Genomic DNA, 23,146 nt, shown 5'->3' on the forward strand with positions numbered 1-23,146 from the left:
CCTAGGATCAAGGTAAGACTAACTGGCCTATAGTTTCCTGGGTCCTCCTTCCTCCCTACATAAATGATCCGTGTTCTTGGGGAACAATGACCATATTGACATAAAAAAGGCAACTGCAGAGTGGATCCCTCTTGGATTTTGTGGCTTTTGCAATACAGGGAGGGAGGCAAAAAATAAAACAGTCAAGTGAAAATGGACAAAATGCAAATTGCAATAGAGAAAGAAATGTTTATATTTCTAAACCCTGGACTAAAAGGAGGCCTCCTAGACTACCGCATTCAGTCCCTCATACTTGTAGGCAACTACTTGCTTGATGAGTCTTTAACAGGAGTGTCAAACATAACAGCAGCTGTGTAAGCCAATTTGGGAGTATGGCTCCCAGTGGGTGTAGCCTGCATAGAATCTTGGCCCCTCATAGACATAGCCATCAGCCCTCAGTAGCCCTAACTGTAATTCAGGGAACTTCCATCAGGCTACCATACACCAAGACTATTGTAGGGAGAGAATTATATCTTATACTGCAGAGAAAGGCACAAGACCCCATGGTCTTTGTCCATCTGAACTAGCATTCTTCACAATAGGGGAGAGGAAGCAAGAATAGAATACACTATTCCTCTCTTGGCGATATATTTTTTTGGGGTCAAATCTGGCGCACACTCATATAATCAAAGACTCCCACTGACTTCAGTGAGATTTGAATCAAGTCCTTGAGCTTTTTAGATTTATGTAAAACTCTCTTAGCTTTTTATATTAATAATCTGGAGGTGTATGGAAGGACAAAGTATACTTACTGCTCCACTTAGATCACTTTCTCAACGTATTCCAAACAGCAAGAGTAATGCTTATTTCTTCAATTCTAGAAGGGAAAGTTTTAAAGACAGATTACGAGTTTAGAGGTGTGACAGATCTGAAACATTCATCAGTTCCTTTTAATGAGAATCCAGCTTTATTTCTTTAGCTGTATTAAGCATACTATTTAAAGTGCTTTAACTAATGCAAGTCGTCACAATGTGTCACAACACTTGTCAGACTACAAGACAGATGTGGCTTCTAGAAACTGTGATTAAGAATGTCTTTCAAAATGTCTCACCCTGATTTTTCCTTCTGTCTTTTCCCTTAGTTCCACAATGACCCAGCTACTATTTTTTTTCTTAAGCTTCACTGGATGTCCTTACATTTGCTTGGTAAGGAAAGATGTGCCTGGCTTTAAAGAATAAAAGGAACTGAAGGTCATTTATTATGTTACAGCAATGAAAACACTCATCTACTGGGCAACTAAACTGGAAAGAAACATCTTGAAGTCTGGCTACTTTTATAGAATTCACAGAAAATAATTTTCTACCAACCACACTTATATTCTTGTGCTCATATTTTATAAATTGCTAATGAATGTGTAGCAAGTGGTATATCTTTAGCAAATGTCTTTCTTTTGTAATGTTGTTTATATTAATTGAAAAAAAACAATTAAAAATATACTCTTTCATCTTTCTACCGCAGGGATCCTCCTGCAGTAGAAAAACCTTCACCAGATACCCTCTGTGCTTCTACAAAGCTAAGTTTTCCCTGTAGCAACAAAGTTTTTTGTTATCTTCATCAGAATGAATTGAGTCTGGTACTGCAGGGGATATATTGCCTAGTATGTACCAGTCTTGCCTTGCAGCTTGCTGTGCCCCAATCTGCCAGAAAGGGGAAGAGACTGGGTGTTCTATTTTCTTTCCTCTTTCTGTCCCAGCTAGAGAGAGTTATTTGCTAGCCTTCCAATCTCAGGACATCTTTTGCATTGTTTGCATTTATAGCTGAAGGTAAGGTAATGCACCTTATAGACTAATGTCTTTCAAAAGCCTGTACTCGTTATGTACTTTGATTAGTCTGCAAGGTGCAAATTTACCCTGCCCTTCCACTCAACTTCAGACTCACACAGCTAACTGCGCCTCTCTGCATTTATAGCTGACAGTGAAGAAATAATGGAAGAGAAACAGGGAGAAAACATCAAAGCCAGAGCCTGCAGCAGCTGCCATGCATTTTGAGAGAGCTCTGACTACTAACATTGCCAGCTTTACCATCAACACCCCTTTACTCCCCAGCTCCCTGCCACCCACCCCAAACCCCTCCTGCAAAATGCTGTTTAGATGTTGGGATGCTAAACCTGTTGGCAATTGAGAGACAAACATCTACCGGCACGTTTGGTATCAAAAGCCTTATGGCACTGAAGTGTACTTAACTCTATTAGTCTGAAGTCAAGGGCAAGGCAGCATAGATCTGCACCTCTGGTTCATCCTAACAGAGATATCAACCTGACCCTGCAGGGCCCTGCTACATGTTCAGATTATAGGTAGTTTCTATTCAGCTTCAGAGTTGTGACATATTCAAGTGCTAACTTCACAGCTACTTGCTCTTTTTATAGCTGGACCGTCATTTTTCTGGTGTGATCATTACATTGCACATGTGGGTAGTCTAAATTTGCTGCAATTCACCAATTAGCTGCGTAATATACCCAATGCCTAGCAGGGGCCGTGGGCTGGACATGGCTGGCTGGGCCAGCCTGTAGGCACGGGTGGCCTAGCACTGTGAAGCGTGCCAGGTGCGGGGCCCAGCCTGCCCCCCGCACGAGGAGGCACGTGCCAGCCCTGCTCCACAGCAAGCCCCTGCCAGACCGGCTCCCTTAGGTGCTGGCTCGGGGGCAGACCCAGCTCTGGTCACCACATGCGTGTGCAGACAGCCCCAGGCATGGGGGCTAGGGGCCTCAGGGCTCCCAGGCTGTGCGCCCAGCAACCCGGGCGCGCGAGGTGCAGCCCTCCCACCCCCCGGTGGCAACGCGGCGGCCACGGGCCAGGGCGGGGGCTGCATTAACGTCACAGCGCCCCCACCAGGCACCTGCCGCTCGGACCCCAACGCGGACCCCCGCGCGGTGTCACGGGCCTGTGCGCATGCGCGTACCCACAAGGGCGCGGCTGCCCCCCTGGCATTAACTTTTTCTGTCCCGCAGGCACGGGTCGGCGGCCAGGCGCGCACTGACCTGCGGAGCCGCCGAGCCCCGTGCACCGCCCAGCGCCGAGCTCTGGCAGCTGCCCCGGGGAGCTGCCCCTGCTGCACCCGGTGCGGTCCAATCACAGCGCCCCACTCGCCCCGCCCCGCCCCGGCGACTGGCTGAGGCGGCGCGGGAGTGAGGCGGTTGGTGACGGCGCCGTAGGTTGCGTGAGCGCACTGCGCCCCCGTTGCTTCGTGAAAGCTACGTCACGGAGCAGGCCGCTCTGGCGACGTCATCAGCGCCCAGTGTTAAGGGGCAAAGTCTTCCTTTGAGAAGGCGCCTGCCCCGGCATCCCCGAGCTGCCAGACCCGGCCAGGGCCAGGCTGGTGTTTTGAGAGCCCTTGGACTGAGGAGAGGGAACGCGCACTCACAGGATGGTGTTACACAGTGGGCACCGTGCAGGAGCGCACACACACACAAGGGGGATGGTGTTACACACAGAGCATAGTATTTGGCACGAACAGCGTGGATGGTGTTACGCACACACCCTGGGATGGTGTTAGACAATGGGGATGGTGCACACACATGCACCGAATGGGGCTTGTGTTAGACACACGCTGTGGATGGAGTTTAACACAGTGTGGATGGTGTTACACACATGGGATTTTGTTTGACACGGGATGGTGTTACACACACACACTGAGGATGGTGTTAGTGGGGGTGGTGTAGAAGCACACACGGCAATGGTGCACATGCACACACACTAGGGATAATGTTACAAGCACAGAATGGGGCTAGACACATACGTACAATAGGGATAGTGCCTCACACACAGAGTGGGGATGGTGTTACACATATGCATGTGGTCGGGACAGTGCTAGAAGGGAAATGGGTTGTAGGTTTGTATGTCAGGTTTTACCATTGATTTCTATGGGGCCAGTATTTCACATTTCGTATTTGGGCGACTAATGACTCCTAAAGATGGTAGCCTAACATTGAAAATAAAATGAATCTGGAGATTTATAGGATATTTAGAACTACAAAAGGCACCCCCCGCCAACCCATTTCCCTTCTGACGCTGTCCACACCGTGTGTGTGTGGGTCAAAAATCTCATTGCTATTGCCATGAGAGCTGGTGTGCCCTGATTTAATCTAGAGGTCATTTTCTGCCCCTCACAAAAATGAAGGCTTTCAGGAATCTGAGAGCACCCTGATAGGATTGTTTCCTTGGTTTAATTTTAGTCCCTCCTTTCCCAAGGGGGGGGTGGCTGGAGGAGCAAGGCAGGGAGTGGCAGAAGTGCCACCCCGAGAGGGGAGCCCGTTGGTGGGCAGGTGGATGCGAGGCACTGCTTGAAGGAGGTCATTCAGGGTCAGTGCTGTGGAGGCAGGGTCGGCAGCTCTCCAGCTCTAGGCCTGGTTCTGCTCTCGCAAATTAATTTTGGTTCCCTCTGATTCACCCAACGTTCAGCTCTGAGGCAATAAAAGCAGTCACGTTCTCAGCACTTCCTTGCACATTCATTCCTACACGACACACTGAGCAGCCGAGTTCCCCAGTTCATGTCTTGCGGCGCCAGGGGAAGAGGAGGTCCTCAAGCAGATACCACAATCCAATGTGTCAGCTCATTTTGCCTGGGAGGGAATAGGGAGGAGGTGGCAGGGAAAGGAAAACTGGAAGAGGTTAGAGGTTTTTTTTGAGTATCTTTTCATTTTTCACAGACTGAGGGTGAAACTATTTCAGCTGCCCCTTATACTAAATGCTATGGGTGTTTTTTTTTAATTAGTTCTTAGCATGCATGTGCCAGCGCAAGACAAGAGCAGGGAAGTTTGGAGGGTGGACATAGTGAAGGGAAATGAGGATGTTTACTTGCTGAATCAAGGCAAAAGGATCCAGGAAAGGACTGAGCTGCCTAAAACTTGGGTGCCTTTGGAGTTACGTGGTATCTAAACAGTGTGCTGTTGGATTTGAGCATAGGCTCAATTTGACCTAAGTGTATATGGGAGGAGGCAGTTCCAGCAGTGGGTGGTACAAAAGAGTGTGGAATATGCAAGACAGGACGTATGGAACATGGGCAGTTGGGCATAGAGGATATTATTCACCAAGTTGGCAGTAGAAAAGAAGCAATAGCAGGGTGAGAAATCCCCAGGCCTCCCTCAGCTTGACCAGTTTACAATGTATTAAAAACACAATGCCTTCTTTACTCGATACGTTTAAAGCATGCTCACTAACCCCTTCCAAATCCTGGCCTACACAGGATCTGAAGGCAAGTTTGAATGCATCAGGGAGACAGAGACAGTAGAATCGGGGTGGTAGGGAGGAAGGGAAGGGGCTATAAGGAGGATGTCTTTCTGATGACCTCTTAGGAACAAGAATAAATGTAGTTTGACAGTGTGTCGCATCTGCCACATCTGTCTCTGTATGCAGAACTGAAAAGGGCTTTTCTCCGATATCTTTTATAATGTAAGTGTTAAAATGCAATTTGTTTGAATGGAGCATTACCAATGTAATGAATGTGAGGTTTGGCTATTGACTTCTATGGGGCCAGAATTTCGCATTTCATATTTGGGGGAAAAATGGCTAAGAGTTATAAAGATGGTAGAGCCTAAAATTAAAATGAATCTAGAGATTTATAGGATGTTTAGAACTGCAAAATTCATGAGTACATGCTTCTTTACCTCTTTGCACTCTGGAAATGTTAGCCAGATGTCAAAGCAGTGATTTGAATCAAAGCCATTCTCTGTTCCTTGTCTATTTCCAGCTCTTTTGTGTTGTGCCCAAGCCCCATGAAGTCAGTGGAAAGGCTCCCATTGATATCTGTGGGACTTAGTAAATTTTGGTGCTCTGTTATTGAAACAAAATAAATTGTAAGTTCCAAGCTAAGTTCCAAAGTCATACATTAAACCCTTCTGCAGTTTATTCATTGTCATGTACATACCTGAGAGACCTATCTACATGAATGCTGTTCTCATACTACATAAGCAGATTCACATCCCAGTTATTTTGGTGGGTTGCATAACCATTTAGTGTGTATGCTATTTTATTAAAGTCTTACATGTTTCATGGAGCAATCTGCTTTGTATATATCATAAGAACACAGTTTTAAGGGACAATGTCTTCCTTGAAAAATATGTCCTACCCTTAAATCCCAAAGAAGTTAGACAATGTTATATGTCCGATCTCATTGCTTTCTTTTTTTTAAAGAAAAAAATATTGATTTAGTGGGGTGAGGATAGTATAAAGCAGTGCTTTCTGTATTTATTTTTATACTGGTAGGATTTAAAACTATGAAACCGATTTTCCTTCTAACAGTCAAAAATAAAATTACCATTGCCATGGGATATAATCTAGAGGTCTTTTTTTTTTTTTTTCTTACAAAAATACAGGCTTTCTGATAAATGCTGGAACAAACTTACAGCATTGTAATAGCATTGTTACCTCTGTCAGCGTTGCCTGCATGCTTTAGGAGACACTGGTCCTAAGAGTTGTCAGATCAGGCTAACAGGGTTCAGTGAATGTTTTCTCAAGTAAAACAGAAAATAGAAGACAGTAGGCCAGCATTGAAAAACCATGTCTGAGTATGTATTCTAATGTGCTATAGGAAAGGATAATATTCATCAAAAATGCATGTATGTTGGCTAAGCAATAAGGATGTTGCCTATGAAAAGCAGTGAGGTTAAGTAAATCTGTGTACTCTACTAATGTTAACCCATGTTAACCACTAGATGGTGCATGCACACTTCATTTTGAGAGTATTGAACTAAAAAAATTCGGACAAAAGCATGTCCATTTATTCCATTTGACTATAATTGCTTCACCGCTGGCAGTTTATGAAACTGGAACTTTGCGATTCCACCTGGTGTCATTCCTGACCTATGTTTTTCTGTCTGTATTTCATTTTAACAGTTAATTCCAGGCACTATTTTGCTGAAATGGTTGGAGCCATTGGAATCTGAAAGCAATGTTGCCAAAGCAATGTTGCATATGAGAGTGGACAGTTTTGAACAGATGCTAATAAGAAAAGGATATAAATGTAGAAATGGGTAGGAATAAAATCCTGCAATTTAGTTGTCATGCACAGATGGTTGTTACTAAGGACTTTGATTCCATAGGGCAAAATGCTGACCTCGCCCAATCATTCTTCTATCTTTATGGAAGGCCCTAAATTTAGCAGGCTGTCAGAGATGTGCAGCAGCATGAAATAGTTTCATACAGACTTTAAAAAGGGGGTAAGTTTTATTCAGACATGTTGAATAATGTTTGGGTCCATGATAGGTGCGGAGATAAATCCAGTAGGTCTCTTACAACCTCTCCCATTCCTTGTCAAGATACTAGTGGTGCTAAGAAAATGCTTCCACTGTTCATAGTTAATTCATAGGTCAGGAATGGCACCTGAAATCACCGTATGGTTATTTCTACTTGCAGGTTATGTTCTTTTTTCCTCTTCTTGCCTTTCAGGGAAGGAACCGTCTCTTAGTCTTTTTATACTGCCCATATAGTGCAGCCCATACAATGATGTTAGTGAGGTGAGGTTTTTTTGTGTTTTACTGGATCAACTAAAGTTGGGAGAGAGGATAGACAGCTTTTGGGCTTCCTTAGGTCTCCTCAGAAAGGAGGTCTCAGAAGACTGAGGTAGGGTAGTTTGTGCCTGAAAGTTTGTCTAATCTGTCTCCCAGCTATATAGTTTGTCCAGGAAAAGATATCACAAAAACCCTTGCCTCATGCATTTGCTGGATCATCACAACTACAGCAACACTCCAACTCCACTACTATGATTTTGATTGCAGCCAAAAGTTGCTACTACAGTGCCAATACTATTTCATGAACAATTAATAATGAAATATTTCATCCATCCATCCCATTAGGTAACTCTCTGTGCAAATCATTTTTATGAAATCTTTACATAGGTGTCAACAATTTAGTTTATAGGGTGAATAAGGTAGAAAACCATCTAAGGAACAATTCTCAAAGAAAAGCAGCATTTTGGCGCTGGGGAAAGGTGTCGGAGAAGGTATCAGAGCTTGGTTTAGCCTCTCCAAGTGCCAGCGTGGTATTGCAGTACCTCCCAGCTCAGTGCTTGTCCTGGAGGAGCAACTGCCCATGTTTGTAATGGCCACAGAGAAAAAACAAAGGTTTGCATCAGTATGTTTGCTCAATATTGGGCTATCTGTTTTATAGTTGAGCTCAGTCTTGGCTACATTTAACCAACCTTACAGCTAGTTTCCATTACTGAACACGTGTTGCTTTTGACAGCAGTTTAATGCCAGACAATGTATTTAATGAGGTTTCCTTTTATGTGAGTGTAAGACAAGGAGCTTTTTACCCATACTGATTGGAGGAAAAAAACCTTGTCTTATATTTGGGTAAATATGGCAGTGACAGTAATAGGGGGTGAATGGGAAGGCATAGCAGTGGGTAAGGTATCCATCTGATCCCCACCATATCTATTTTCCCTGCCATAGCAGTAGGAGGGGGCAAATTCAAGGCAAACTTCCAATAATTAGATTCTCTACCTGGAAAGTTATAATACATTTATATTTTTTCCATATATAGAATCTAATTATTGGGGTATTATCTTATATTTGCGCAAATATGATATATAATTTAGTATGGTTGTCTACCAAAACTATATACTTTTATATAAATTTTGCTAAACTCTGTTTATCAGCAGTACAACTGTGATAAGAATAAACCAGAACAGACATTTTTCAGATCATTTTGTCTATGCTGTTGAAGCCAAAATTTGATGGAACAGGGATCAATAATGTATCCAGTTAATACACTAAAATATATATGAAATGAATCATAAGAAATGAAATGACTTCTCCTGACAATTTTGATAAATGCTGTTCCATAAAGCCTCAGCCCTGTCAATTTGGATTTATAGAGTAGAACAGGTGATACCATGTTAACTCCAATGTGTAAATCTTCCCAGATGTAGGTACTTGCTAATTTGATTTCGGCAGGTGCCACTCCCAGGGCTTAACCCTTGCAAAGCTCATTTTGAGGCAGGATGGAAAAATATCTTTTTCTCCCCACCCCACTGGCTTTTACCTGTTCTTATTTTTAGAGGACACATATGGATGATATGTTAAGGTTTGAACCAAGGAAGCTCTGGGAGAAGCTGTAAATCCCAGTACAACTAAGGTCACTGAAAAGTGAGCACAGTTTTCTGTTGTCTATACCCTAAAAAGTGCATTTCTAGGAATGAGAGTCTCAGGCACCAGAGACATGTTATATTGCTTTAACAGATGTGGATAAATAATATTGCATTCCTTGAATTTGGCTTCATTTTTCTTTTTCTTTTTTTGGTGGTAGATAATTTTCATCAAAAGTGAGGAGAAACTACTTGAAAGTAGGTAGTGTTGGGAATAACATGTAGTGTCCATTTTCAGAAGTACTAGAGAGCTTGTCTAAATCCAAGTATGTTGTCCTTCATCTTCCCCCTGAACCGTCTCTTCCTCCTCTTCTTTTCTCTGTTGCACTTGAGAACATCAGCTTTTTCTCAGTCCTTCATGCTCACAATCCTGGTATTCTCCTCTACTTTTTAGGCAATCTATACATATTGCTGCAGCTTTCTCTACATCCTTTCTAGTGTTCATTCCTTCTTGTCAGTTGCCGTTGTTAACATTATTGTTTGTGCTGTGGTTATGTTTTCTTAGTTACAGTAATCTGCACTCTAGCCTCCTGGTGATGAATAACTGCTGCTGAAGTTCTGGATATGAAAGATTGTCATCAGCTAGCTAGTAGATTCAGCCATTCCTTTCCTGAAGTCCATTCAAAACAAATGCCAAGACTATCCTTTGCCTAACTGTGATCTGAGATCAGTACAACCTACTTAGATTGTACTGACTTTCTTCCTTCATGATTATTCCTCCCCCCACTCCATTTCTCTGTCCCTTCCTGTACCTCTACTCTGATCTTCTCCTATGTTCTTTCCCATGTTGATACTTATTACCCACTTATCTCTCCCATCCATTCCTTTGTTCTCTATACCTTCTGACTTTTTCATATCAGCCCATATGCTTGGAATGGCTTTCTGAATAAAGTACATTAAGCTCCTACTCTCTTTTCTTTCACAAAACTCCCAAAACATCAAACTATTTTTGGCTATAGCCATCATGGAATTTTTCTTGCTATTATGCGGCAGGTTGTATTGTACCAAATTTGATTTTTATACTGCAGACTTCATGAGTCAATGGCTTTCTCTCTGGTTTTACCTACTTCATCTGCTGGTACCTATAATACAGCTGCTGCTGCTGCTGTGTATGTGCATCTTTTATACAACTATCATAGTTGGCATAGTATCTACTAAAATCTCCAGTCTGTTGCAAAAAAATAATGAATTTTATAGGTCTGGAATAGTCCAGAAAGACACAGAAATGGAATGCTACAACATCCATTATCATTTGGACCATATTTATTAATCATTAGACTATAGAGAGAAACTTCTTGTAAGTGTGGGTTCTTCATTTCTTTATATTGCCTTGGAAACTCTCCTTTTCCAAGGTCTGACTGCTTTTTTTTTCTTTTTGGAGAACGACTTTAACTCCATGTCAGGTAAGTTTTGGTTTCACTGTCATTGCATGCTGTATTTTGGATTTCAGCACTAGAATTCCTCATCTTTTTTTTCTGATTTATCTGGGACATGATTCAAAATCCTCAAAGAGACTGCTTCAGCCAAGTTCATTTTTATGATCTTGTTTTGTAAAACACTGTGGATTTCTATATTTTTTTCCATCCATCTCTAAATTTAAAACATGATAAACAGTTCTGCGAGCATAACAATCTACGGACTTGCATCACTCTGTCAACATATTTAGAGGAAGCAATTGCATCCACAAAAGAATGATGAAATTGACTGTATCATATAGACTATGAATAGCATTTTAATGGCATTTTAGCATTCATCAGCTGCTCTAGCTCTGTGGTTGCTTTTTGTTTCATTCTGTGTTCACTCATATTCAGGCAATAAATTTTAAATGAATAAAAAAGGATGTTTTAAATCTACCGGTGGTTAACTTGTGGAACTTATTTCTTTAGGATACTATTGGTGAATTTAAATTGGTAAGATTAAAAAGGCTAGATGTTGATACCAATCAGGGCACATCTTTATAGAATAAGAGTATTTTTAGGTTAGGATGATACAACAGGAGGGTGAAACAATCTACCTTTTGTGCATAGTTTGGTGTGGCGTTTTTCACTTCTTCTACTTTTGAAGCCAGAGTACCGGAACAGGTGGGCCATTGGTCTGTTATGGCATGGCAGTTTGTGTGTTCCTGACAGAATAGACAACTCGTACAAATGAATTTATGTAAGCACTGTGCATATATTCATACAAGAGGATGGGAGAAGAGAAAGACAAGTGCTCCTAAGAAGACCCTGAAAGAACCAGTTACTTTTTCAACCCTTTTAAAACTGTCCTTTAGCCAAAATGAATCACAAAACAGACATTTTCCAAGTTAATAAAACTTGTTATAAGAATATTTCCATTTCATTGGCATTTATAAAAATCACAAGTAGTAATGATGTGCATAAATATGACCACATTCTCAATGATTTATTTAAAATTATTCCTAATTGATTGTAGTGGCATAAGGTAGTACTTGATGTGAATATGATACTATGTTTTTGTGTGTGACTATTTTCAGATATTTGTAAAGGTTTCTTTGCTGCTGCTTAGGTTTTCTTAAGCCAGTTAAACAGTGCAGTGTTCAAAAGTAGCTAGACCAAGAAAAATCCTTTCTAAAGGACAGACTGTGAACTCCTTGCACTAGAGGGCTGTTATTCATAGTTACAATTTAAGCACAGCAGAGATTTTGGAAAAATCCTTTAGTTGAAGTTTCTCATCTGCCAGTATAGGGAACTGGAACACTTTCCACTGAGTTCTGCTCCACTCCATTGAGTGAATATGATTAAGTGTTCTAATTTCTCTCATCCTAGGGAAATTAGGGCTAAATGGATGGGATTGTTTTAGCTTCTATGTTTGGCTGTATGTGTGCATATATGTAAATTTCTCTCCCCCACAAAACTCTTTGAAGATTCTACACTTTTTAATGATAAAAATTGTACCCTATATTTGAATGAACAGGGGACTTGTTAGAGATCTGTAGGATCATATAAGAATTCATATTTGGATTTTAATGGAACAGAAAATTACTTGTCTAGTAACGAGAAAAAAGCCTCATGCTTCATTAGACTGAGAAATACTTTTTACAGTAAACATTTAATTGAGTCCAGTTGTGCCACAAATTTGTCTGACTGTGATCATGGGGTCCTCCTGCACTGGCAAGTAGCAAGCTCCTATGGCTGGGAACACTGGCAGCTGATGAGGTTCCTGGCTACAGGATTGCAACTTGTGCCCCCAGTGGCTGGGATCCCCAGCCTGGGGCCACGTTCAATTAATGGCATGATAGGAACCAGCCCCAAAGTTATTCTGTTTTTTGTGGAATAACTTTGTGGTTTATTCCTTGTTTTATGATGCAATTAATTGCATTAACATGTGGCCAGGTAACAACTTAAGATGTGATTAACTGGTTAATCATGTCTTAAGTATAATGTGTGCCGGGGGCTCAACACTCATATTAGTCACTTTAGAAAATGGGACTAAATTACTCTGCACATTTTACCTTTAGCTCTCTGAATCTCACATATGCTTTTGTAAAATAAATATAATTATCTCTACTGTCAGGTAACTTGGATGCCACAAAATTTTGAAGAAAGGCCTAAACTGTTTCTTTAAGGAAACCAGCAGTGCACAATCTGAGCAGCCTGATGGATGTAGAGACTAATGTAAAATTGTGTTTTAGAGTTAGTGTATGTAGTGTAATATTGGACCTAAAATATATATATATTCTGGATATATGCATATATTTTCTATGGATTGAAAAAGATACCAAAGCTAAGTGTAAAAATCTTTCCTGATATTAGAAGCGGAAACTCTATCCATTAAGATTTATTTGAAAATCAAGATTAACACTCATGTTTAAAGAGCTGCATTACAGAGATATCTATTGTTTTTCCCCCTTGGATTTGAGATAAAGTAAAATTAAATTTTGATGATATTTTATATAGTCCTTTCTAAGATATCATGTGTGAGGGAAAATACAAAACCTCTTTCTAATAATATTACTTAACTTTCAGGCTGAAATGAGGTACTGGGTTGTAAACACATTAACATTGCAAATAAGGCTTTGAGCAAACTACTAGTTGATCTACTTATCTTGTAATTCCCTTTTGCCACACACAGTTTTAATTTTTAATTCATTTCATAGGTGTGATTTGCCCATCTCAAGTTTTCCATTTGCTGCTTAACTTATGCAGTGAAGCTTAATAGTCCACTTTTTAGTATTTTCCAAAATAAAAGCGCCTTGACAGCAATACAAAATCAGCCGGGAACACTGACCTGCGCCTGTGGTTTAGTACCTTTAGCTTAAAGCTTACACCTATTAGACTTAAACCAAAATAGTTTTGTGAACATTGATTCCTTCCTTGATAGTTGAGAGAAGAATGGTATCATTAGGTACTGAAGGATACAATAATCTTTCTGCCCTCAGCACAGAAGTGTTTGTAGATATTACACTGTCTTTCTGATTTTGTATATAGAAAACGTTATTTTTTAAAACAAAATATGGCTTACATCATTGAGAACTGAATTGCTGTCCTGCATGTCTTAGGGTAGATTATTTGATATCATGCTCGCTATTCTCAACTGAAAGAAGCGTAGGCTGTAGAACAGAAACAAAAAGGAGATTGCGACAATGGCAGGAAAAATAGAAAACCTATTTTAACAATAAATGTTGCAAACACTATACAACATTTTAGCCATATGTTAATGACAGACCACAAAAGTTCTTAAAAGGATTGTATAAATGATATATTGAAGTTCATCATACTTCCACTTTTTTATGTTAAGGTTATTGGCCTAAGTAGCTGTTGAACTAGGTAAATGCAGTTAAAATAATAGGCATGTGATTTGCTTCTGGAATTCATTAGACTTTCAACTGCAAGAACCTTCTAGGTTTTTGTGATCCATCTGTTCAACAGGAGCAACCCTGGGCATTGCCATTTTGCTGCTATAACAGTTTTGGCTGTGGGAAGTAAAGGCTATAGTAATTGATGAGGTTTCAGCTTATTACACTCATTCATACCTGGAAGAGCACATAAAAGAAATAATACCAACTGTTAGCTTACCAGTTAAGAGCAATATTTAGCAACTTGATCCCAAATAATTTCAACTGTGGGATATGCTATCCAAATATGGCACATTGGTCACAAAATTACACTTCTTCTAACAAAGCTTTGTCTACGTCAGGCACGGGCCAGGATACCACGTTAATTTTGATGACTTTGTGAGGGATGTCCCTCAGTCATAGTTCCATAGTTTCAGAGTAGTTTGGGGTCAGAAGGGACCTGAACAGATCATGTAGTCTGACCCCCCGCCACTGGTAGGAGCACATGCTGGGATCACACGACCCCAGACAGGTGTTCGTCCAACCTCTTTTTGAATTTACCCAAGGTAGGAAGTTGGTTCCAGATCCTAGCCACCCTAACAGTGAAACGGTGCCTCCTAATCTCTGACCTGAACCTATTCTCCAGCAGCTTCTGGCCACTGTTTCTCGTCACCCCAGGTGCTGCTGGGGGGAATAGGGCCCTTCCTATTTGCTGCTGATCTCCCCTTACGAGTTTGTAGGCAGCCACCAAATCCCACCTCAGCCTCCACTTGCTGAGGCTGAACAGGTTCAGGTCCCTCAGCCTCTCCTGGTAGGGCCTGCCCTGTTGCCCTCCAACCAAGCGGGTGGCCCTCCTCTGAACCCTCTCAAGGCAGGCCACATCCTTCTTAAAGTGCAGTACCCAGAACTGGATGCAGTACTCCAATTGTGGCCTGACCAATGTTGCATAGAGGGGGAGTATCACTTCTCTGGACTAGCTTGAGATCTTTGGATGCACGACAAGGTGCGGTTGGCTTTGCTGGCTGTGGTCTGGCATTGGCAGCTTACGTTCATCTTGGAGTCAATAATGACTCCAAGATCCCTTTCCGCCTCTGTGCTCACAAGGGGCAGAGTCATACTTTATCTTTGTAGCCTTTGCTCTGTTAAGAAAAATAATATTGGAGCCAGCTAAAGGATATCTTACTGGGAAAAAGTCTTGTGACCCTCTCATGTTGTCAGTCCTTGAAAGTTATGACCTGACTGAACACTCATCTGAGTTTGGTAACTCAAGCTAAGTACAGACTATCAAAAAGCCTGAGGTGGATTAGAACTACCTTATGCAGGTTACTCTAAGCAGACTAGATTAGTTCAGTAGTGAACAAAACATAGTTTGCCCTTTGGGAGCAGGGTGAGGGGCATACAGGCTGCCTACATTGCCCGAGGCCAGCAAATTAGGGGTGCTCCTGCACTGCTAAGCACAGCCCAGTGGCCAGACTACCCTTGATTGGCTTCCAGGCACACATCCCCTCCCTCTGCTGGTCCTCTGTCAGGCACAGGCATGTCAGCTGCACAGGCATGTCATGCTCTCTGGGTCTGCATCAACTCACAAAGGGCGTGGGGGTCCTTTGGTGGGCTTCTGCACACCCACCCAGGGACCCCCATGCCCCCCAACACAAGCAGGCACAGACTTAGGAAGCACACACAAGCTGCAGGGAACGGGCAATCACCCCACCACCCTGGCAGCATCAGCCACTGTGTTGACTCTGCTCTGTGACAGCTCGAAGGTGGGGCCAGCTGGGCACTCAGGTGGATCAGCTGAGCATGGGGCAAGTGGTAGGGTACCTCTCTGGGGTGGGGAGGAGGGTAGCAAAGGGGCTGCAAAGGCACCTGGGATGTTGGTGGACAGCAACCTAATATGAATTGATAGAGGATCTAGTACGGAAGTCTGATTCCCAGTCTAACCTAAATTGATTAAGTCTGATGTCACATCAGTCCAGGTCTATCTTAGATTGGGTTCTGCCATTTTTAAACCAGTCTGTGCACCAAACTTCTGTACTGTTATGGGTTTATACTGGTTTACAAGCATTTATACTGAAAAAGTGTAATGTCTGTACCTACCCTCAGTGTATTCAGAGGTTCAGAAACACTCTGGACCTGGGATAGTTCTGGGTACGTGTATCACTTTGGAGAAGCCCCATGGATTTAGAGCAGAGTGTTCCGGAAGGCTGGATATCTTAAAACAAGTCTTTATAGCAGAAAATAAAGAAATTAGTATGCCATAAAGACAAAAATCTGCATGGTCCTCAGGGATCATATTGGAATACAAGAACTTAGCCCTAAGGGTCCAATGGAAACAAATTCAAGTTGGCATAGGGACAATTTGTTACTGAGTGTGAGTATGTCTAAATTTCTAAAAATTTCTAAATGTTTATTTCTTAAGAAAGTTTCTTTAGTGAGACATTTTCAAGTAATTTTTGTTTAAAGGTAGCCTAATTTCAAAATTCTAAACAATTAGAAAGAATACTGCAGATTACTAGGGCTGTGCGAAGCTTTGGTCCCTGATTTGATTTGGCAGAGATTTGGCTTGATTCAGTGGCTGGATCTCCAAATCCAAACATAATCAGAGGACCCTTTAATCTCTCCAAATTGATTTGGAAAGATTCGGAGATTCAGTGACTTGTGCCTCCTGGGTCTGGGGGTGCACCCAGGGTCCCCCCACTGCTGATCGCCAAGCCAGGGGAGGCATGGGGGCCCCCCACACACTCCTTAGCAGACCCAGAGTTGGGCTGGAAGTATTTCCAGTCCACTTCCAGGTTTGCCACTTAGCATGTGGAGGGTCCGCCCATGCTTCTGTAGGACTTTTAATCTGCCCCAGCATCGCAGCGTTCACAAGCCGTGCTGGTACTCCGAGGTATGTAGAAAAAAACATTTAAAGTTGTGTCTGTGTTTGAATCACTGATTCTCCAAATCAGCATCGAGTCTTCAAATTTGGCTTCGGTCGAATCAAATCAGGGACAGTGATCCAAATCAACGAACTGAATCACTGTCCCTAATTTGGGCTGAATCGAATAAGGCCCGCTTCACACACCCCTACAGATTACTTTTTTTCTGGCCATAAAACAAACTTATTTTTGCTAATCAATTTTGCTGCTGCCAGCATATTTTAAATCAGTTATCTTAACAGGTTTTATGCAAATTTTCCAAGAGATAGTGATCTACTGTCAAGAATTTTTTTCATCCAGTTTAAGGTAATTTCAGCTTCTTCAAAACTGGTTTTATTGTGGCTTCATACTTTACAGTATCTGTGGTATAAGACAAATACTAAATGTTTTAAACTGCTGGCTTAAGCAGGGCTTTTTGCAAAATGAGTACTAGGTAACCTGGTTGGATCACAGAATTCTTGTAGCTGATTTTTCTGAAGACCTTGGAGCAATGTAAGATGAAGTGAGAGAAATTCATAGGCAAAAGAAGCTTCCCATCCTAGATCATCAAGCCAATAGGGGTAAGAGTGAAACTCCAGAGCATCCAAGGTCTAGTTATTTTGGGGAGAAGAAAACAAAAAACCAAAATAAGTAGGCTTGGCGGAATTCGATTTTCATTTTTTAATAATTTTGAGGGCTAAAATCAAAGTTTATTTTGAAGCATTGCCTTTGGTTTTTATTGATTTAAAGTTTTCAGAATTGTATTAAATTATCTGTATGGGGGCACATGCATGCACACACACAGACACACACAGACATGCACACACAAACATGCCCAGTGACTGCTACAGCCCAGCACATAGTAGGCACAAGGGAAGTTGCTGTGCTGTCAGGCTGTCAGCCGGCCGTTTGACCCCATGTACAGTGCTGCCAAGCTCAGCTCCCACTTTTTTTTGTTTCACAGTGGTTGCTACCCCCTGACATACCCTGAACCCCAGCAAAGAAACCTCCAGCTGCTGCAGTGGCATCTGCCCCCTGCAGCCAGTGGCTCTCTCTGGTCACTGGCTCCCACGCAAATTTGCAAGGGAAGGCTTGGCTAGCACGCTGCAGGCACTGAGTTGGGAGGTGGGGGTGGAGAGACACACTGGCACATACACAGTGCCTAGCCCACCTCCCCACCTCCAGCTGTTGCTTAGCTGGAGCTGGTCTTGGCACTGTGGCAGCAGCCTATTTTTTACATCCCCTTTCTATAAATTTCAGTTACTAATGATGGAAATATTTTTTTCATCAGTCTGAGTGTGAGGTGAAACAGATGTTTACCAATACAATTTAATTCTGCCAAGCCTAAAAAAAGGGGTACTCTAGTCTTTGATCTCCCGAGAACTTCTTCTTTCCCTGCTCTCAGTGAAACTGCTAGAAAGAAGTGCTGTGCCAGTAGCACATTGCTGTTCATTCTTGTACTTATATTAGTTTTATTTTGTTTCAATTTTTGTCTTTTGTGTTTATTAACTTGGAGATACCTTTGCTTTTTCATTAACTAATTTCAGGAGAGCATGGCTGTGAGTGCGTTCTTGTAAGTAGCACAATATTTGCAAAGGGAAGGCTCCAGAAAGAAAAATTATCTAAATTTAAACAGCTCTAAATATTTCCTCATAGGAGCATATAAAATGTTCCCTGCAGTTATAAGTCCTAAAATTCACTCTGTTGCATGTAAATCTTGGTAATACAAGTTGTCAAAGATAAGAATGCTTTGTTAAACATCTCTGTTAAAATAAGGGAAGAAGAAAAGGGTTAACTATCACTCAAAAGCTGAAGAAGGTTTATAGGTTGTGAGCTTATGATTTAGATGTTAGATTTGATCAACTTTGGTAAATTCTTCAGTTTGGAACTGTTCCCAAATAAAGAGCTACCTCCTTGGGTATTTGTATGAATTATTGTATTGAGACAGTGTTTTAACTAGGTTAATTCGAATCTAATATCAATATCTTGTTTTACTGTTCTGATCTTAACTTATTTTTGTTTTAATAGTTGTACTGCTTTACTTTTACGTAGTTTAACATAAATCGCAGTACCTTGGTTTTTGTGATATCCCTTGATTTTATTTTTGTCCTTAATACAGTTAACGAAAAGATACCAAGTTACGTTTCTTTCAATAAACAAAGTGGGTGTAGAACCCTTGAGGGTTTAGCTGGATATAAGGCAGTCAACTGAAGAGCTGGGTCAGCTTCCCTAATTAGCCTTTGGCCCTTCCATAAGTATCTTGGATCCAGTGCAGCCTTGTAGTTGTATTTAAATACGATTATACCTATTTAAGACACAAGGTGAAAAAAAACATAAATCCATAGAAGGTCATTCAAATGTACCCTTTAGACTTGAGCTATGTGTAAACTCAATAATATTGTGTCTGAGACTTAAGTTCTTAACAGGCATTGAAATAATAGGATGATTGGGACTGTAAGAATTCTATGCCCTATCCTGAAAATCGTGCATCCTGCCATAACACATGTGCATGGCAGGATGTGAAAAGTTTGAGGCAGGTCATAAGATTGTGCAAAGGCTGGGATTGTCTCTTGCTTGCTCTAGGTGATTAGGCTAGGAGTGCCTTGGTCCTGGATGCCAAGCCTGCCCAGGCTGATCCCAACACTCAGCTGAATATCAGGTTCCAGCACAAAGCAGCCCCAGGTCTAAAAACTTAATGTGCAACCCAGATAGGTGATTTAAGAAAAAAAATGTGCATGATGATTTAAAAGCCTTGGGTGCCAGAGCCCAAGGCGGAGGGACTTTCTCTTATCCTGGTTCCTGGTGACTCAGGTTTTTAAACGCTATGCATACATACAGCCCAGCTGGGCTGCATGCACATTAATTTAAAGTAGCTCTTTCCATCTTTCCCATGCCCTAGGGTTTTAGACCTAGGGCTGTCCAAGGCTGATCAGCTGAAATAGGCACAGGGCAGCACCAGGTTTTATGCCACATGTTCAAATTAAGGTGTTATGGAAATCAGCCACAAAATGTTTCATATCCTATGTGGACCTTCATTGGCTGTGTTTAAACAGACGTCTAACTTGACCTGGGACTGATTTGTCTTGGGTTTTGACTTGGATCAAAACATCTGTTTACATGTTTACAGATGTTTCCCTTCCAAGTTGTATTGCTGTTTTTCTGCCAGGAGGTGACTGGAAAGAGCACAGAGACTGACAGGCTTGTTCTTGGAATAAATGTAATTAAGTTAGCTGAGCCACAGTTAGCTTACACATGCACACAGCATTGTATGATTAGCACATGTTTTAGTGCATTTCTTCCACTTACAGGTACTTGAAGCAGGACAATGGGTGTAACATTTGTAGGATCCATGAACAAAAGGCTTTTTCCTGGTAGAAATGCCTTTGTGGCTGGTTTATCATTTTATTGTGCTACAAATTGGAGTGAACATGTAGCATGTTTCAATTTATGTTACAATTACATGTTAATTGTGCCATGAATGCAATGTCTGTTTGGGCCCTTAATGAAAGACTTTAGAGAGTGGTAAGTGTCTCCTATCACAAGCACTGCACAGTTCAAGTTGACTGTGCCTACCAAAATTACATTTTTTGTGTGATTGGGCTCCTGAAAGTGCTGTAAAGCCACAATGTAACACATGTGCATGGCTGCAGAGCACTTTTAAAATGGCCAATCATGTGAAAAATTAACCCTGGTCAAATCAGGTAGTAAACAAAGGTGCTTTAAAGCAGACCACCTTAGGGAACTTAGGCTCATTCCAGGGTTAATGTTCATGCTGTCCCTGAGACTGTCAGTGGGGGAGAGAAGGGGAGGGGGAGGGAGCAGCATGGAGCTGCTGGCTGCTTTGCCTGGCTGGAGCTAGGGGAGGGGTTGGGGTGGAATGGAGACCCCTTGCCCAGTGGGCCCCTCCCACCTACCCCGGCTAGGTTATTGTGGGGAGCCAGACTTGACCCATGAGGCAAGGGGCTCTCTTCTACTCTTCCCCCTCCCCCTCTCAGCTCCTGCCAGACAAAGCAGGCAGCAGCTCTGTACTTTTGCTGTCAAGAGGCCCAGGTAGGATGTGTGGGAAGAGAGCCTCCCCTCGCCTTGTGGGCCAAGTTCTCCCTGATACCCCAGCTGAGATAGCTGGGAGTGAGGGCTGTGAGGTGAGGGGGCTCTGTTCTACCCGCCCTCCCTCTTCAGCAAAGCAGCCAGAAGCTCTGTGCTGCTCCCTCTCCTTTTTTCTCCACCCCCTCTGCTGACAGCCCTGGAGCTGGGGGAGAGTGGGTGCTGGGGAGAGGGGTGGTTCAGCAGCCTCCTTGGAGGCTGCTGGAGTGCCTGTGCATTCTGGCTAGGGACAGCACAGGCAGGCTGCAGCCCCCACCATCTTTCCAACTCATGAATGAGGCAGCTACACTGCACTCTGTTTTTAAGAGGTAAGTGGTCACAAAGGGTGCCTATAGATGTTCAGGGGCCCCCTCTAACTCATGGCACTTTACACAAAGCACCATGAGTTAAAAATTCCCAACCCATCAGATGTTTTTGGGTAGGGGGTCTTTAACTCATGGTGCTTTGTGTTAAGTGCCATGAGTTAGAGGGGGGCCCTGAACATCTGTAGGCACCCTGTGTGTCTACTTAGCTCTTAAAAGCAGAGTGCAGTGTAGCTGCCTCATTCATGACAGGGCCAATCTAGTCAGAAGCCTTTATTGTCTCTATTTTACTTACTCTTACATAGAGTCCTAATTTTACATGCTTGCAGGTATATCATTCAATTTACGGTATCCTATGCTATGTGCTCTTTAAATTTCTTTTAGCATATCTGGTCACTTCAAAGGTCTTTCCTGAACCTCAAAGGATACCTTCTGAAGTTTCAAAAGGTGAGATCCAACTAATTGGATTTTTTTCCCCCATCCTCTAGGGAATATTGGTAAATAGCCTTGCTGGAATCATTTCTTTTAGTATTCTAATAACTCTTCCTTCAAGGAGTCTTCCTGTATAAAGTGTCAGGAGTTGCTTCATGAACAGCAAGATAATGGATTCCTTACAGAAAACAGTATGTGGCAAATATTTAGGGAGCTGAGGTCCCAAGCCCTTCTAACACATTTAGTTTGTGATCACAAGACTAGCATGTGCAAAAATGAACTGCAGGTGCAAATCCAAACTCTTGAGCTTCTTAAGTATCCCAAATGGGTTAGTGATAGATGTCAAATCAGATTTGCAACTGAACTGTGTGTGAGAATTTTGCTGTCACAAAGACAGACTGCCCTTTTAAAATCTGTATATCCACTAGTATACAGCTAGGATCCCTTCTGGCAAGAGTAAATCATTTGTTTAGGTATACGTTAGGTATAAACTGATGAAATTCTAGATAGGAATCTGCAAACTTTTAAATCAGTTTAAAACGCTGTTTTCAACTAAGCTTTGGTGTGTAGACAAGAACTTTCCATGTTAGAGTGGAAAGTGAACTCCCATTCTTATCCCATTACTCACATTTATTATGCCTTCTCTATTCTTCATGTATCCTATGGAAAGTGGTAGGGGCAGATCCAGGATTGCAGCAAACAGGAGTGTGGCTATCTTCTCTTTGGTTGTGTGGTGCATGTGCAGAAAACTTTCTGAACTCATTGGTATGTCACCACAGGTCCTGCTGGAGCTCCTATATGCTGTGAGCTCTCAGCTCACCAGCTGATCAGTGCAGGTTCTAGTTGGAGCAGCTGCTTTCACACAGCTCCAGAGCCAAGGGGGCAAGTGCCACAGCTTGCATCCCCCTCCCCCCAAAAAGAACACAAAACCAAAAACAACAGCCCCTGAAAACCTGCTGAATTCAGCAGCAAAGGAAAAGAGGGGATTGAAGGGATCCAGAGCTGTGTGAAAGCATCATCTCCAGCCAGACCCTGCACTGATCAGCTACTGAGCTCAGAGGTCCTGGCAATTACAAAGCTCCATTAGGAGCTACACTGACATGCTGGTGAGCTTAGGGAGCTCACTGCACATGTCGCACAGCTGAAGGGGGTGGGAGTGAGACTGTGCTGTCATACCCCACTAGATGTACCACTGGAAAAAGGGATGGGTGTAACCACGTGCAGCAGGTTTGCAGGTTCTCTGTTTCTGTAGTGCAACAGGAAGATAATTCTCTCTGGGTGCATCTACACGTGCCTATTAATGTGAAACTCTGGCGCATATTGCACCAGAGTTTATTGCTCCTGGGCACCGTGTTTACACACATGCCCAGGATTGCAGCATGTTGAGCTGGGTTGGAGAAGCCCCAGCTGGTAAGGGACCAGGGAGGGTTAGCCTGGCAGCCTGGGGCTGCTCTGACCTGGCTCAGTCTGTGGCAGAGGGGCTGGCTGGGGCA

At 42.5% G+C, this 23,146-nt stretch overlaps 1 protein-coding gene across 3 annotated transcripts in view; it reads right to left on the reverse strand.

Moving 5' to 3' along the window:
- Positions 1 to 3,099, reverse strand: part of LOC109300897 (kynurenine/alpha-aminoadipate aminotransferase, mitochondrial-like) — a 30,701-nt gene extending 27,602 nt beyond the window's left edge. The window contains exons 1-2 of one of the 3 annotated variants that reach the window (XM_019521781.1): positions 3,017 to 3,099; positions 792 to 856 (exon numbers count right to left, since the gene is read on the reverse strand). The gene's annotated coding sequence lies outside the window, so the exon portion shown is untranslated. Of the gene's footprint in view, positions 1 to 791; positions 857 to 2,970 lie in introns of all 3 variants that reach the window. The other 2 variants (XM_019521782.1, XM_019521780.1) reach the window with 2 other exon arrangements.
- Between the last annotated feature and the right edge of the window lie 20,047 nt (positions 3,100 to 23,146).

This window comes from Gavialis gangeticus, unplaced genomic scaffold, assembly GCF_001723915.1.
Source record: "Gavialis gangeticus isolate Ggan-Ray unplaced genomic scaffold, GavGan_comp1, whole genome shotgun sequence".
Taxonomy (NCBI): domain Eukaryota; kingdom Metazoa; phylum Chordata; order Crocodylia; family Gavialidae; genus Gavialis; species Gavialis gangeticus.